Genomic DNA, 18,335 nt, shown 5'->3' on the forward strand with positions numbered 1-18,335 from the left:
TTTTCCCATGGAGATTTCAAAAAATGTTTATATCAATTATTTTAAGCCTATAATCAAGCCATCCAGGATCTTGGTGAATCATAACCATAAAATATTTGATTCTGTGAAGAAAAAAAAAATACTGTATTTAACACATTGAGTGCCAAAAACGGTCCGGACCGTTTTTCATAATCCAAACGAGGAGTGCCAAAAACGGTCCGGACCGTTTTTGAGAAAGAATATAAAAAACTATTATTATTTTTTTCCTTCACAGCACCAGGATATATCATTTTTCAAAGATTTAGACTCCAATCCACTTCCTGGTTAACTTATGACTTCAAAAGCCTGTATCTCGGCTCCTGTGTACATTTCTTTTTTATTATGTATTTTTGACTATTTTCGACTATTTTCAACTGGCTGCAACTATGGAACGGATTACCTAATGTTTTAATTGTTTTCCCCCCGATTGTACAAGACCCCTGTGTGTGTAATGAGGGGATCACCGTGAGGACGGTGATCACTGAAAATATTTTGTGACTACTTGAAAAAGGTTCAAAAATTGTTAAAAATCCAGGCACTGTGAGTACCCTGTTTTCAAAAAAATAATAATCAAATGTTTTATGGTCATGAATCATCAGGATCCTGGATGACTTGATTCTAGGCTTAAAATAATTGATATAATATTTTTTGAAATCTCTATGGGAAAAATGAATGGGGTCTGGAACGATGGAACCAGAAAATGGCCGCCACTACTATGCCCTATATACTATAATGGCTGTTGTTTTAATGCTGTTTTTATTTGATGTACAGTATTTTTTAAGAACAATATTAGTTATGAGCAATAAACCACAGTGTACATAGTATGTTATTGTTGATGGTGATTTATAAGCACTGTTTACCAGTGTATCTCGAAAACCGCCCGACTGATCGACTTCTAACTTGACGTACGTATCGCTGGGGACCCCTGGTAGTGATGTGAGTTTTTTTCCTCCTTTCTTTTTCTTAATGGAAGGTTCTGCTTTTGTTTCACAATCGTGTCTTTTTTTCCCGATTAACCGAAATTCAGGAAGCCTTCTTTAACATAAACCATACCTCAAATATACACAAATCACCAATACTATTTCAGAAGGCTCTCCACTTTATTGGCAAAATGTGAAGGCTGATTCAAGACATTAGAACAGCAGTCAAAATGTACAATTGGAAACAAATGGGGTCCGTTTGAACTCTTAAAAGGATCACTGCTAATAAGCAAAATATGCCTTAATACATTATAATTGTCCTCTATAACTAAGGTGTAAAAAAAAACTTAAATATTGTATTTATTTTAGAAATAGTTCATCTTTTACTCAAGGGGGAAATGCCCGTCGCAAGTTGATGATGTCATTGGTCCATGTGTGGAATGTATGGAATGCATGTGCAAAAGAAACATATTTAAAATATTGATTTGATGCTCATATTAACCTTAGGAAGTATTACGTTTTTTATTTTCACATTCATTCCATAAATTCCATATGGCTAGACCACACATGGACAAATACATCATCAACTTGCGACGGGCATTGCCCCTATTGAGTAAAAGATGAACTATTTCTAAAATAAAAACAATATTTAAGTTTTTTTTTACACCTTAGTTATAGAGGACAATTATAATGTATTAAGGCATATTTGGCTTATTAGTCAGAGATCCTTTTAACTGACTAACTCAACGATGATAACGACCAATTACGTTATTAACAAAACAATGGTGTAGCAGAATGACATTTCAGGAACATTTCTTCACATAAACAATATCTCAAATATTATAATAATAATAATAATCATAATAACAAATACAAATACAATACTGTATAATATTTTAGAAATCTCCCCACTTCTGTTTGGCAAACTGTGCAGGCTCATTAAAGACAATTAGAATAGCAGTCATAATGAATAATTACACAGTAAAGTCCTGCATGTACAACTCAATAAGAGTGTACAAATGGAACCAAATGGACCCGTAAGAGTCTGAGCTAAATGAACAAAAGATGTGTCCAGTGTAATGTACATGATGTGAGAACATTTACAGTCCACGCAGGCTGCACTGGATGAGGGAGGGGCTCACTGGATGAGGGGAGGGGCTCACTGGATGAGGGGAGGGGCTCACTGGATGAGGGAGGGGCTCACTGGATGAGGGGGAGGGGCTCAGCAAGGTGGTCTCTGTCCAAAATGTACCAGATGTCCCATCGTTACGCCTTCCAACAGCCCCCTGTGGGATGGTTCCTCAGCCGGCATAAGGCCCTGGAGCTGAACCCCGGTGTGGTCACCTGACCTCCTTAAAGGGACACGTGTAGCCGGGGTCAGGGGTCACCGCTGGTCCTCAGAGACGCAGCGGAAGCCCAGGTTAGACGCTGAGCTGTCTGGAGTGTTCTGACTGCGAGCTGCACAGCGGTACCTGTAGCAGTATGACTGCAGAGAGAGAGAGAGAGAGAGTGAGTCATGTACCTATAGCTAGGGATGGGCAATATTATCGATTTCGCGATATATCACAATATTTTTTTCCGCGATACTATATCGATACTCTAGGCCGTCGTATCCCGAAATATAAAAAAATGTATATCATTTTTTTTATTAAGCTTTTGCAGATAAAGGCTTTATGAAAAAACATTCAAAGAACCTATCACTGATCTGCAGCTACTCATATGTAGTGTATATATTGTATATATCGCAATATGTATCGTATCACAATATATCATGATATCGCAATATATTGTAATATGTATCGTATCACAATATATCATATCGCAATATATTGTAATATGTATCGTATCACAATATATCATGATATCGCAATATATTGTAATATGTATCGTATCGCAATATATCGTGATATAATCGTATTGTGACCTAAGTATCGTGATACGTATCGTATCGTGAGATTCTTGCCAATACCCATCCCTACCTATAGCAGTATGACGAGAGAGAGAGAGAGAGATCATTATATATATATATATATATAGCACCATATTGGGTCTACTCTGTCTGTGTCTCAGAGGAGGGCTGTGGCCAATTCAGAAACCTGCCTACCAGTGACATCATCGATGGGGAATCCAAGCTAATAGAAACGGCAGGCTTTCTATTCCTGGGAAGTTAGCGTGATATAATGGATGCCATTGTTCTCGCGTTAATACAATCTTGTTTAAAAAAAAAACCCTGGCCAGACTGTAGGTCAGCTATTTTTGCAGGGCGCCGAAGCATAAATGAGTCTTAACTGGGAGCTCCTCTCGTTACAAATCACCCAAAACCTACGACAGATTAACTTGGATTATTGGCCTTTTGTCATAATACACCAACAGTTTAGAGCTGTTACCGTCTCTCTGTTTTCACTTGCATCTCAACCTCTTATAACTTGGCATACCTATTTTTTGCTATGTAATTGTAAAATAATCAAATAAAATAAAGAAAATTCCCCCAAAGTTCTAGAATTCACAAAATGTAAAAAAATAAATAAATAAAAATATCCCCCCAGTTTAAAATAATTAAAACATTTCTAATAGCAGATCTGCAAGCTCACATCATGGTTCACATCATGGTTCATTGTTTTTTTTGCTATTTGTCGCACAATGGAAATATATAGGGCTGAAGTAGTTAAGATGCCTGTCTAATTAGACCCTCCAGAAAAACACGGACTAAAATCCTTGATTTCGCGGTGAAATATGTGGAGGTTTTAAGTGATGTTATGTGGTGAAATTGCGAAATATATGAAACGTTGCAAAATATGAGAAAACATCTCAATATTATGCAATGCGATGCGACACGCCCTTTTTGAAAAAAAGTGACCCACGCATAATTATGCTCATAGTCACATTTTTCTGGAGGGTCAACAAGGAGAGTGACAGCTTTGTAACCAGACTCGTACCTTGTGACACATGTAGGATCCTCCCTTCTTCACCCGATCTGTTCCTGACGGAGGTCCTGTCTGAAAAGAGAGATAAATAGAGATAAAGAGCTGTAAATAAATACTACCAGAGTCGATCCATTTAACACATTAACTGCCAAAGACGTAATAGTACGTCATCATGGTGTTTTTAATGATCACGCTAGAGGGCACTCTTCGCCAAACCCATGAATGATACCTTGACTTCCAGAGAAGGATCCACCCGGAAATGACGTCATCTAAAACATTGTCACCCCGTCCGCTACAATGTTATCACATTTATAAAAACACATTTATCTCTGATTTATTTCGAGCTATTATTCAACTGCTGATAACTACAGAACGGACCATCACGGTTACAATGTTTTTTTCCGTAAACAAGACTGTATGTTTATGTCTATGTATGTTTGCTTACATCCGGGTTGAAAAAAACAACAACATTGAGGATCGTCAAAAATAATCAAAATAAGGTAAAACCGCTGGCAATGGCGGATAAATTAATTAATTCATACCTGGCAATGAATGTGTTAAATGTGCTTTTGGCTGTGCTCGGGTGGCACAGCTAATATAAATAAATAAAAAAGCTTTTGGCTTTTTGGTGCTCAGGTAATCAACACTTATTTACACACCACAATGTACCAACAATTACTGGGTTGTGTTGAGTTGTAGTCGTGTCTTGTTGTGTTGTGTGTACATACAGGGTTATGTTGTTGTGTAGTGTGTACATACAGGGTTGTGTGTAGTGTTGTGTAGTGTGTACATACAGGGTTGTGTGTAGTGTTGTGTAGTGTGTACATACACGGTTGTGTTGTTGTGTAGTGTGTACATACAGGGTTGTGTAGTTGTGTAGTGTGTACATACAGGGTTGTGTAGTTGTGTAGTGTGTACATACAGGGTTGTGTAGTTGTGTAGTGTGTACATACAGGGTTGTGTAGTTGTGTAGTGTGTACATACAGGGTTGTGTAGTTGTGTAGTGTGTACATACAGGGTTGTGTGATGGTTGTGTGTTGTGATGGACGGTCCACCAATCAGAGGTCCACTCCCATGCGTTCCCCACCATGTCATACAGGCCGAAACCGTTAACAGGAAATGACATCACCTGTAAAATGAATATTAACAGGAAATGACATCACCTGTAATGAATATTAACAGGAAATGACATCACCTGTAGAATGAATATTAACAGGAAATGACATCACCTGTAGAATGAATATTAACAGGAAATGACATCACCTGTAATGAATATTAACAGGAAATGACATCACCTGTAGAATGAACGTTAACAGGAAATGACATCACCTGTAGATTGAATATTAACAGGAAATGACATCACCTGTAGAATGAACGTTAACAGGAAATGACATCACCTGTAATGAATATTAACAGGAAATGACATCACCTGTAATGAATATTAACAGGAAATGACATCACCTGTAGAATGAACGTTAACAGGAAATGACATCACCTGTAATGAATATTAACAGGAAATGACATCACCTGTAGAATGAACGTTAACAGGAAATGACATCACCTGTAGAATGAATATTAACAGGAAATGACATCACCTGTAGAATGAACGTTAACAGGAAATGACATCACCTGTAGAATGAACGTTAACAGGAAATGACATCACCTGTAGAATGAACGTTAACAGGAAATGAAATCACCTGTAGAATGAACGTTAACAGGAAATGACATCACCTGTAGAATGAACGTTAACAGGAAATGACATCACCTGTAGAATGAATGTTAACAGGAAATGACATCACCTGTAGAATGAATGTTAACAGGAAATGACATCAACTGTAGAATGAACGTTAACATCAACTACTTAACACAGTAATACTGTACAGATACAGAACCAGACAAAACTTCAAACAGTCCATGACTTTATGCACTATTCATGAATAATAATGTGAATGTTAAAGGACCACTTCACCCATTTTCAACCTCATCTTCTAATGCTGATGATAAATTGGCATCATGTCTGTTACTCACTCTGTGTCTCAGAGGAGAGCTGTGGACACTCTAGAACCCTGCCTACCAGTGACATCATCATTAGGCAGATTTTCTTTTTCAAACAAGATATATATTTTTTTATTTACGTAGATTTGTATTAACGTGAGAACAATGGCTTCCATTATATCATGCTGCTAACTTTCCAGGGACAGAAAGCCTGCCGTTTCTATTAGCTTGGATTTTCCCCATCGATGATGTCACTGGTAGGCAGGTGTCTGAACTGTCCACAGCCCTCCTCTGAGACACAGACCGAATAGACATAAATGGTACCATATTATAATGAGCATTAATGAGGACCAATTATATGAAGATAACAGGATAACAGACAGTAAGTGGCTGGAGTGTAGCCCCACATCCCCCCAAAACACCATGCAATGGCATTCTGTCATAAACTTGAGAATGGGGCTTTAGAATTTAGCATTGTTAGCTAGATAAATGTATTTGATTCACCATTGATTTGATCACCATAATCTGGGAGCTGCAGGTTGGTAATGTTTTACCAACCGTTAAATGACCGTTAACTTCCTGTTGCAGCAGTGAATGAGAAACCAACTTCCTGTTTCACAACACAGGAACCACACCTGCTTCCCTGAACTGGCAAAAATGGGACACTGTCATCAGTGTTGGATTCATGTTACTGTGTATTTTCAGACATTTAACCACTCAAACCCTCAATACTTTTCATTCTGTACTTGCTCTTGCTTCTGCTCTTTTTTTCCCTCTACAGTCTACACCGAACCTCGGCTAAAGTTCTCAGAATAGGGATGCTACCTATCACACAAAGATTTGGGGACCCCCCTGTGGTAACTCTGACGACCCCTAGGGGTCCCAGAACCCCTGTTGAAGACCCCTGCCCTATAGACGAATCCACAGAACGGCATTCATAACTGCGGTGTCAAGCGGCAGCCACTCTGCACCGCAACACCTCAGTTATGATTGCCTTCAGGCAGCGCGTCTGTGGATTCGTCTATACAGTGCCATGAACCCCTATATATTACATCAAATCTCTTCATTTGACATGGCCAAATAAGGAGAACAATACATGTTGGGATCTCTCTCTCTCTCTCTCTCTCTCTTACAGGTGAAGTAGTGGTGAAGCCGTCCTCTCCAGTGTAGGGCTGCACGATTCTTGCTCAAATGAGAATCACGATTTTCCTCCATAAGAATTGAGATCACGATTCTCACACAATTCTCTTGAAAATATAAAATTATTAAGCAAAAATTATTTAAAAAAAAAGCATTTTTTTTTATTGAAAAAAAAATCGTCATAATCTAAAATCGAGATCGCATAGGTTCGATTAATCGTGCAGCACTACTCCAGTGTTGTGTGAGGGGAACTCTCCCTGTAGTAGTGATGTAGTGTAATAGTGTAGTAGTGATGTAGTGTAATAGTGTAGTAGTGTAGTGGGTAGAGTAGATGTCTTACAGGTGATGTAGTGGTGAATCCGTCCTCTCCAGTGTTGTGTGAGGGGAACTCTCCCTGCCACAGGTTGGCGTAGTGATGACCTTTAGGGGTCAGCTTGTTTCCCCAGGGGAACAACCTGAGGAGACCAGACACACACACAGTGCAGTGTGAATGATTCATACATGTGTTTATGGACAGAAATACATACAGTATACATGACCATGTAATGTGTATGTATCTGTCAAAAGGCTTTTTGTGTTATCCTTTTAGCATAACCTTTGACGATTCAGACCATTCACTGGGTGTTATCAGGACATACTGACCTACCGACGGAGATGACTTGTATAATGGTCTGATAAAATGTGATAATCTCCCATTCAATGGTCTGATAAAACGTGATAATCTCCCATTTAATGCATTGATAGCATTCAAAGCCGGTGTTTATTTATAGTTTCAACATCTATTTTCTTAAATCAAGCTTAAGACAACAAATAAAGGTCAATAATGAATGGATATTCACCTGTCCTTCAGTCCGGCCCTGCATGCACACTCCCACTCTGCCTCTGTGGGGAGTCTCTTATGGAGCCATGAACAGTAGGCTACTGAGTCTGCCCAGGAGACATGGACCACTGGATGGTCTAATCTGTAATAACACATGATACATGGACCACTGGATGATCTAATCTGTAATAACACATGATACATGGACCACTGGATGGTTTAATCTGTAATAACACATGATACATGGACCACTGGATGATGTAATCTGTAATAACACAGGAGCAGTATTCCCAAACTTTTCAGGCCGCAACCCCCCAAAATAATCATATTTAAACTGTGGACCCCCACCCTGACACAGACTTGGAATTGTAGGAGTTGTAGGCATTACCTTTAGTTAGACTCGGTTCCACAGACAAATATCGTACAAATAGCCGCACTACAAGCTAACAACGTGGCACGACTCTTTTAAAATAGAAAGAAATGAAATGAAAAGAAAAAAATAGATATTTACTCTGAGATCCATAAACATGGGTCTGCCACCCAACATTGGGTCACACATTTTAAAGCGGGTTCCATCTCGGGGCATAATGTGGTCATATAATGTGGGGTATTATTCATAATGTGGTGTATTATATACTAATATATAATGATATTAATATAAAATTATTAAGCCCCTCCTACCTGTCAGTGACAGAGGACTCTGGACCTTCAGGCTGCTTCCAGTACGCTCCTTTCACTGGCAGCCACCAGGGGGCAGCAGCCACCTGAGAGAGAGAGAGAGAGACTTTAGCCTGGTGATGAATCTATCAGAACTAAATCCTTATATTAGTGATTAGTATGGATGGCCATGCCAGCTAGGGAGCAGGGGTCTTCAATGCCAAGGACCCCTTAGCTGAGATTGAGATGAAGCAGGGACCCCTTAGCTGAGAGAGAGATGAAGCAGGGACCCCTTAGCTGAGAGAGAGATGAAGCAGGGACCCCTTAGCTGAGAGATAGATGAAGCAGGGACCCCTTAGCTGAGAGAGAGATGAAGCAGGGACCCCTTAGCTGAGAGAGAGATGAAGCAGGGACCCCTTAGCTGAGAGAGAGATGAAGCAGGGACCCCTTAGCTGAGAGAGAGATGAAGCAGGGACCCCTTAGCTCAGAGAGAGATGAAGCAGGGACCCCTTAGCTGAGAGAGAGATGAAGCAGGGACCCCTTAGCTCAGAGAGAGATGAAGCAGGGACCCCTTAGCTGAGAGAGAGATGAAGCAGGGACCCCTTAGCTCAGAGAGAGATGAAGCAGGGACCCCTTAGCTGAGAGAGAGATGAAGCAGGGACCCCTTAGCTGAGAGAGTGATGAAGCAGGGACCCCTTAGCTCAGAGAGAGATGAAGCAGGGACCCCTTAGCTGAGAGAGAGATGAAGCAGGGACCCCTTAGCTGAGAGAGATGAAGCAGGGACCCCTTAGCTGAGAGAGAGATGAAGCACTACATATTGTATACATTTATATTGCAGATTAAACTTTGTCATAGATTTCATAGATAGCTTGATAGACTTGTTTGACATCACTATCATCAGTGTCGTGTGAATTAATATTTGTTTGTTTATTATATTTTTTTAATTGTGCTATAAATATGTTGGATGACGGTTCTTTCCTTTGTCTCTGTACTTGGTCTGCTCATTTTCCCCTCTATACCAAAACTCTTCACCGAAAACAGCAGATCTACAAGCTTGTAGATCGGTGTTCAACCCAGAACAGGGATGCTAGGGTTCAAGTGGTTTATGTAAAAAAGGTTCCCATCACACAAAGATTTGGTCCCCCCCCCTCCAGGGGTTCTTGAGAGGGTTCCAGGGGGTTCCCAGTTTAAAACAATTAAGCCCTATTCATTTTTTTCCCGGCTATTTCGCTACAGCTGATCTAAAAGCTCACAACACATTACATGGTGATGCATCAGTGAGCTTGTATATCTGGTATTTTAGAAGACAAAAGAAGTTGACAAATCTTCTTTTATGGGAGGCTCTGGCACAACATCTTTTTAAATGGGGGGTCCACATCCACATATACATTTTCGGGGGCTCCTTGACTCCCAAGATTTGAACCCGGGTCTGTACTTGGGTTCAAGGGGTTAATGTACAAATAAGTATCCTATCACACAAAGAGTGCCTGTCAATCATCCTCCAAACAGGAAGTAGAACCGCTTGAAAAACAAAGCATGTGACCTTTTGCCCCCGAGGGCTCCCGGTTGCTATGACGACCACCCAAGGTTTATGTCCAGCTGCGAGTGATTACGTGCGTGCGTGTGTGCGTGTGCGTGTGCGTGTGTGTGTGTGTGTGTGTGGCTGTGCGCTATGCAGGTGTGAGAGATGTGCCAAGACAAACTCCTAGCAGGGAGCATTATGTATTATTATTAAAGCCTGTTCATCATTTTAATAGTTTTAACAGGCCTGTTAGTGTAACAGAGTTGACTCCATTTAGCTGTTATCATTGTGGTTTAATACCAATGTGGAACAGGAAGTCAGCTGGATATGGGGCAATGTTGTCGTTGTTTTTTGTTTAATATAAGAGTTAAATAGCTCTATATTGTGATAGTAATCATTACTATAGAGTGTTTGTTCAGTAACAGTGTTAAATAGCTCTATATTGTGATAGTAATCATTACTATAGAGTGTTTGTTCAGTAACAGTGTTAAATAGCTCTATATTGTGACAGTAATCATTACTATAGAGTGTGTGTTCAGTAACAGTGTTAAATAGATCTATATTGTGATAGTAATCATTACTATAGAGTGTTTGTTCAGTAACAGTGTTAAATAGCTCTATATTGTGATAGTAATCATTACTACTGGTCTGAGGACACAGACGCTATGCTACAATCCTGCTTCTACCAGACTGACTGGGGGATGTTTAAGAACGCCGCTGGGAATAACATCAACGAACTCTCAGACTCAGTCACTGGCTTTATCAGTAAGTGCATAGGTGACATAGTCCCAAAAAAGACAGTTCGGATCTATCCCAATCAGAAACCATGGATGGACAGTGGAGTACGTGCACATCTGCATGAACGGGATGCTGGTTTCAAATCTGGCGACGTGGAAACGCGCAACATCTCATCACCTAAACAGCGCCATCAGGAAGGCGAAAAAGGCCTACACAAAAAAGATGCAAGACAAACTCAGCAATGGCGACATCAGGAGCACATGGCAGGCGGTACACACCTTGACAGACTGCAAAACAAGAACCAGAAGCGAGGTGAACCCGCCTGCCTCCCTCCCCAACGAACTGAACACTTTCTACGGCCGGTTTGAGATCAGCTCCAACCGCGGCAGCCAAGCGGGGCCATCAGAGACCTAGGGCTACACCCAAGCATGTGCGACTGGATACAGGACTTCTTGTCCAACCGACATCAGGTGGTGAGAATGGGCAGCATCACATCCGACCCCCTGACCCTCAACACCGGAGCACCCCAGGGATGCGTGCTGAGCCCTCTCCTCTACTCCCTGTACACGTATGACTGCATAGCCACACATGTCTCCAACACCATCATAAAGTACGCGGACGACACGACAGTGATAGGCCGAATCGTCAACAACGACGAGTCTGACTACAGAGAGGAGATCAAATCACTGGCACGCTGGTGCCGGGAGAACAACCTCTCTCTTAACGTCGACAAGACCAAAGAGCTGATCGTGGACTTCAGGAGGCCGCGGAGAGACCATGCGCCCATCCTCATCGACGGTGCTGCAGTGGAAAGGGTCAGCGAGTTCAAGTTCCTCGGAGTACACATCGAGGAGGACCTCAAATGGGAGACGCACTCCACACACGTGAGGAAAAAGGCTCAGCAGCGACTGTACTGGCTCCGCCGCCTGAAGAAGCTCGGAGTAGGACGTCGCATCCTCAGGCTGTACTACAACAGTTCTGTTGAAGGCATCCTAACAGGCTGTGTCACGGCCTGGTACGGGAACTGCACTGCCCGAGAAAAGATCAGCCTACAACGAGTAGTGCGATCGGCAGAGCGGATAATGGGAATCGAGCTCCCAGCGCTCCAGGAACTGTACAAAAAGCGGTGCGTGGTCAAAGCCAAGCGCATCATCAAGGACAAGCACCACCCAAGTCACAGACTGTTCAACCCCCTACAACGACCGCGACCGGGCAAGGGGCTCTACCGCAGTATCAAGAGTTCCACCACCAGATTCTGGTGTAGTTTCAATCCGGCTGCTGTCAGAATGCTGAACGGGGCATAAGCCTGAATGAGGCATAGGCCTTGTTCAGCAGCCTGACAACAGGCGGTGCAGACTTTTCTGGCTCTTCCTGAACACACCTGTGGATTATACCAGGGACAATGACTTGGACTTTAGCCCCCCCTCGGACACACCTGTGGACTACACCAGGTACAAAATGACTTTTTGTCGCACTCCCTCATGGAGCTACTTGCGGATTATACTAGGGTCAGTCCACTCTAGGTGGACACGCACTGACCTTTTGCACCTTAATCCCTTGTATAACGCACTGACTTTTTTTTGGTCTTTTTTTATTGTGCTCCTTTTCCTCTAAGCACCTTAACGTCCATTGTCTATCATGCACAGTATAAGTATAACATGCACAGTATACAATACATTGCTGCTATGCTCAGGCACCTTAGTTTAGTTTTTTTTTGTTTTTTATTATCTCAGGTTTTTGTAAATCTGTAGATAACTTGTCTGGCCTTCTGTTGCTCTCTTGTTTTGATCTCCTTCCCACTTGCCCCCCACCCTCTTCTTCTCCCCCCCCCTCTTCTTTCTATGGAAACTAACGTTGCGATGGGAACGATGTACAAAAAAGAATTTCACCCACTTTTTTACCTTGTAAACCTGTGATGTGACAATAAAACTGATTCTGATTCTGATACTATAGAGTGTTTGTTCAGTAACAGTGTTAAATAGCTCTATATTGTGATAGTAATCCTCAGACTCAGGATATAAGAGGTTGGGTCAGTAATGTTTAGGATGTTCTGAACATGGGGATTAATTACGGATCACATCTTTAACACCATACACCGTTGAATCAACAGAGCAATACTTACAGCTTGGGTGATTTGTCTTTTCAGCGTCTCACTCAGGATTCCCTCAAACACAAAGGAGTCTCCATATCTCTCTGCCTACAAGCACAAGGAGGACAAGAGATGACTGAAATGAAGTTAATTCCTCCAGACAAGAGAATTAACCAAAAAGACCCAATAAATACTATATGGCAGAACCCTCACCAACTTTTAAAACAATAGACAGACAATACCTATATTTCAGCCATTTATTTTGTTGTGACTGACAGTGTGACTGAGTTCTTGTTGTCCTAGTCTAGTCTTCTTTGTCTTGTCCTGTGTTGTTCTTTATCTTTTTATCTTTCTTGGGACTGTGCCCCGGGCCAGTGTAATAACTACACATCCTGAACCTATGAACCTATTTTGTCCAGAAGTAAATGCTCAATGCTGACACTGTGTTTTTGTCAGGTCAAAATAAAAAGGTGAAATTGAGGCTCTGCCTTCTGTCTGTTTTTAAGGACTTGGTGAGACAGGTGAAGCTTCCAAACATCCTACAGGCTGTTGAGTGTTTTTAAATACATGTTTTAAGAAGAGTTTCATTCTAGGAAGGCTCATCTAACTCCTCCATTTCAAAATTCAATTAACCACTTAAGCCCCACATCTCTGTTGTCAGGCAGAAACCAACTATGTCCAAAATATGAACCTGTCAGGAAATGAAAAAGAAATAAAAAAACATGTTTTACCCAAATCCAGCTCAAGTGGAGTTAGGAGGTTTTTGACCATTAACCCTTTAAGACCGGGAAAGCATCATCTGTTTCATTTTTAGATTTCTTTGGCTATTCAAAAATAGCAGATCTACAAGCTCTTAGTGCGGCACTCTATGAGCTTGTAGATCTGCTATTTTTTAAATGACACAGATGCGTTCCCGGTCTTAATGGGTTAATGTGAAGATGTTGTTTAGTCCATCATTGATTAGAATGAGAAGGTGGAGTCAGGAGGTTTGACTGACAGTTTGAGGATCCAATGGAGTTAGGAGGTTTAGTCAGAGGCACTTTTTAATACTTTTCATTGGTTCAATATTTGTAAAACCCACACACACACGTGAAGGGTGTTCAATAGAACTGATTTATAAACCCACACACAGACGTGAAGGGTGTTCAATAGAACTGATTTATAAACCCACACACACACGTGAAGGGTGTTCAATAGCACTGATTTATAAACCCACACACAGACCTAAGGGTGTTCAATAGCACTGATTTATAAACCCACACACAGACGTGAAGGCTGTTCAATAGCACTGATTAACACATTGACCGCCAATCGTGTAGATCTACGCGAACCTATTTAAAGCCGCCACGTGCCAATCGCGTAGATTTCACCAAAAGTGCACTTTCTGAAATTTTTGATCCACTTCCGTTTCCGGTAGCACCACCGGAAACGGAATTATTCAGGTTCCGTTTTTTTCGATCGTATCCGCTTCCTGTCTGGGATCCTGTCTAAAACTCCATTATCTCTGGGTTTTTTTTTCTCCTCGCTGATCACTGTTTAGCGTTCACCGCTGTATCTTCAAGATGGCGGCTCGGATTTGGAAAGGGTTTTCGCTGGCCGTTTCACACAGATCCCCTGTGTGTTTAGAACCAAATGAACTTGCACTTTTAACTTATTTAGCAAGGTCTGTGGCGACATGAAAAAAACAAAAAACAACAATAAAACGCTGGCACTGGTGAGTACATTATGATATTAACCTCTGGCATGGAATGTGTTAATTAAAGATAATAAAACCTCTGTGGCATAGCCCGTGGAGTTGACGAAGCTCTCAAACTGTGTGTTGGTGACCTCCTGGACGTCCATGTAGAAGGGGTCCACATGGACCCTCCTCTGAGGACCCTCCCCATCCGGGGGGATGCCGGGGTCATCAGTGCCCATCAGGAACTCTCCCCCAGGGACCAGAACCATCTAGAACATTAAACACAGCTTATAGGATTATTATTAAATATAATAATGAATCAGAACCATCTAGAACATTAAACACAGCTTATAGGATTATTATTAAAATAAATATAATAATGAATCAGAACCATCTAGAACAGGGGTTTTCAACTGATTTTGACCCAGGGACCACCATCCTGACAAAGAGCAACCTGGGGACCACCACTATTGTGCGTGGTGGGTCCATCATAGACCCACCCCACTTCTTTCCCGATATCCGATATTCCGATATTGTCCAACTCCTAATTTCCGATACCGATATCAACCGATACCGACATATGCTTTCTCACCAAAAGTCAACTAATTGTCAGGAACATCACATATCTAATCATATAAAATAGCTATGATATCAACATAATATCTAAAAAAAAATACAGTGATTTTGTTTGTTTTCAATGAAGTGAGTCCTGTGACTCAATGGTCCCACTAATCTTAGATTAGATGTTGGCCTATCTGACAGAGCAGAAGCATAATTGCTTTTATGCCTATAACATTAACGAGCATCAACGAGTGTCAGCTGGACACAGACACACACACCTGCCCTCTGCAGTGCTCTAATTTGAAAGTGACCGGGGTCTGTCTCTTTTCTCAGCAAAAGCCCTTGAATATGATGGAATATGATTAAAGGGCAAGACCACTTTGGTAGAGGTTTGGGTTGTGTAGTTACCTTGCCATGATGTAACTACAAAGGTGGACAAGAAATCAAAAATAATTTCTCCATTGATTAGAAATTGATAATTCAAAATATGCTCCTCAGTGACTTACATTGTACGGTAAAACAGCTCTCAAAGTCACTCTTTTAGCACATAAATGAACACAAACAAAGTTGATTCAGACAATATAGATCATCACCAAACCCAGTACTGTTTGTTTTTTTAAATAAAAATGTCAACTTCCTGTTGATTTTGCTATTTTATTAAGAAGAAAACCTGGACTGGATTTGCGGATCTGGATCCAGATCTTCAAATAGTAAAATCAACAGGAAGTTAACATTTTTATAAAAAAAACAAACAGTACTGGGTTTGGTGATGTTCTATATTGTCTGAATCAGCTTTGTTCGTGTTCGTTTACGTGCTTAAAGAGTGACTTTGAGAGCTGTTTTACCATACAATGTAAGTCAATGAGGAGCAAAATTTTAATTATCAATTTCTAATCAGTGGAGCAATTATTTTTGATTTCTTGTCCACCTTTGGAGTTACATCATGGCAAGGTAAATACACAACCTAAACCTCTACCAAAGTGGTCTTGCCCTTTAAGGATTACTGTGATTATGGAAAGCTCACATTTCATATCACACACACACCATATAGTGAGAACTCCTGAAACTTGTTAAAAGCAAAAAAATAAATAAAAGCTTGACATTTTTTTTAAATTCTGAATGCATGGCCAGGGACCACCAGTGGTCCACGGACCACCGGTTGAAAACCCCTGATCTAGAACATTAAACACATAGCTTTTGTATTAGCTCATTTTATTTTCCCTTGTTTATTACCTTTGTGGCATTCTTGTTTTTATTGTGCATTCTGTCCTATAAGCACTATAGAAAAGTGCTATATAAATAAAGTTATTATAATTTAAATGGTAAAAGGCAGAGAGAATCACGTGTCTTCTACCTGGCTGTGAGTCTCATGATGATGTCTGTCCAGAACATGACCTTCAGATGGAACGACATCGTTGGCCGTTCTGGAGTATTTCACCGCCGGGTCTCCATCTTCATCATCTTCATCGTCTTCATCATGCTGGTGGTCTCTCTGTCTGTTCAGGTTGTGTCCACCACAACCACAGCCTGATGTAGGGGTCCCAGATGTAAGGGTGAGGGTCCCAGGTGTAGGGGTGAGGGTCCCATGTGTAGGGGTCTCAGATGTAAGGGTGAGGGTCCCAGATGTAGGGGTGAGGGTCCCAGGTGTAGGGGTGAGGGTCCCAGATGTAGGGGTGAGGGTCCCAGGTGTAGGGGTGAGGGTCCCAGATGTAGGGGTGAGGGTCCCAGATGTAGGGGTGAGGGTCCCAGGTGTAGGGGTCTCAGATGTAGGGTTGAGGGTCTCAGATGAAAGGGTGAGGGTCCCAGATCCAGGGGTCTCCTCATCTTTCACTGCAACGGGTAGATGATCTGTACCTGTAACAGTGGTGTAAAGTAACTATAAGTACATTTACTCAAGTACTTGTATTTAAGTACAATTATGATGAGGTATTTTTTTTTACTTTACTGGAGCATTTCCAATTTTCAGTACTTTTACTTCTACTCCACTACATCTCAGAGTCACATATTGTACTTTTACTCCACTACAATTATTTGAAAACTATAGTTACTTTGTAGATTTTGATTATTATTACTTACAACACATACATTAACCACTTCAGCCCTATATACATTTTGGCCATTTGAAAATAGCAGATCTACAAGCTCACAATGCGTTGCATCGCAACGCATTGTGAGCTTGTAGATCTGCTATTTTCAAAAGATGTTTATACATTTGAAAACTTGTGAAATGGGACATTCTGCATAATGAGTACTTTATACTTTTGGTACTTTCCAAGTACATTTGTGATACCAATACTTTTGTACTTTTACTCGAGTAAATTTTTTTATTCCAGACTTTTGTAACAGAGCATTTTGTTATACATTGCAGTATTGATACTTTTACTTAGTATTGATACTCAGTATTGATACTTTTACTTAAGTAAAAACCACTGACCTTCAACACATGAGACACATGAGTACAGACTGTTCAGTAGAACTATCCATAAAATGTAACGGAACAGCATTATGATCGTAATAACACAGTTATTATTATCAATAATAAACTACACGCTCACACTGCTCACAGACATGGCAACGCTTCCGCAAAATCACGTGACCCAACCAGCTGGCTCACTGGTAACAGTGTAACCCTTTAGTGTCTGACAGGACGCTCCTCTGTCACGGGCGGAACTTTACCCTGGTTTTTTGCATGTTTTCCATTTACGGTTGAAACGTAACATAAACGTTCACATTTCAAATATAAAGTGGTTTAACACATGGCCACCGATGTTAAAATGATGTACGGGTGGGTTTAAGTACCCAAATCTTCCGTTTTGTTCAATAAAAAAGTATTTTAATCCAGTCAATGGCTATTTTTCCTCATAGAGTTATTTTGTATCAGAGTGCAGTACACGTACCAACCGCTATGGTCGCGAGGTTGAAAGCATAAAGGTGGAGCTGTGGAGAAAATGGCCACCAATCCGATTAAAATGCTTTTTTATTGAGCAATACAGAATAAACGGGTACTTTTGAGGACCCGTACATAATTATAACATCCATGGCCATATGATAAGCACTTTATATCTGAAATATAAACGTTTATGTAGATGTAAAGATGTAAGTAGATGGAGGTTGACACTAGGTTGTCCATTAAACTATAGAATATCCTTTAGCAAAACGTAGCTGTAGTATACAACCCTCGTAGACGTATTTATGATTCTGACGTTTTCAATCTACGAGAGTTGTAGGGTTCACGCCCCATGGAGACCTGGACTTTCTGCACTATGCCCCGTA

The 18,335-nt window shown here is 40.9% G+C and overlaps 1 pseudogene across 1 annotated transcript; it reads right to left on the reverse strand.

Moving 5' to 3' along the window:
* Positions 1-1,211: 1,211 nt before the first annotated feature.
* Positions 1,212-17,626, reverse strand: LOC308081520 (formylglycine-generating enzyme-like; annotated as a pseudogene). Its single transcript, XR_013935069.1, has 10 exons — positions 17,497-17,626; positions 16,417-16,916; positions 14,597-14,770; positions 12,857-12,931; positions 8,499-8,581; positions 7,837-7,959; positions 7,338-7,452; positions 4,878-4,991; positions 3,875-3,934; positions 1,212-2,424 (listed from the first exon to the last, which is right to left on the reverse strand). The product of XR_013935069.1 is annotated as a formylglycine-generating enzyme-like (transcript).
* Positions 17,627-18,335: the final 709 nt, after the last annotated feature.

The sequence above is a fragment of the Gymnoscopelus braueri genome, assembly GCF_963280865.1.
Source record: "Gymnoscopelus braueri genome assembly, contig: SCAFFOLD_282, whole genome shotgun sequence".
In the NCBI taxonomy this organism is placed as follows: domain Eukaryota; kingdom Metazoa; phylum Chordata; class Actinopteri; order Myctophiformes; family Myctophidae; genus Gymnoscopelus; species Gymnoscopelus braueri.